The sequence below is a fragment of the Mus pahari genome, chromosome X (genome assembly GCF_900095145.1).
Source record: "Mus pahari chromosome X, PAHARI_EIJ_v1.1, whole genome shotgun sequence".
NCBI classification, from domain to species: Eukaryota; Metazoa; Chordata; class Mammalia; order Rodentia; family Muridae; genus Mus; species Mus pahari.
In genome coordinates this window covers 129409749-129410005 of record NC_034613.1, presented here as the reverse complement: position 1 = coordinate 129410005, position 257 = coordinate 129409749, and positions in this window count along the sequence as shown.

Genomic DNA, 257 nt, shown 5'->3' with positions numbered 1-257 from the left:
CTCTCTCTCTCTCCCTCTCTCCCTCTCTCCCTCTCTCCCTTTCTGCTACTGAGCCATCATTTCAGTATCCCAGTGTATTGTTTGGTGGTGATGATGCTAGGGAAGAAACTCAGGATCTCAAGCATGCTAAGCACACATTGCACCACTGGCATAACCTTCACACACCACATGGAGATTAAAAAACAAATCAGACATAGAGTATGTAGAGTATGTATTAACTTCCTCTGAGTACTTTAACAAAATATTATTAACTAGGA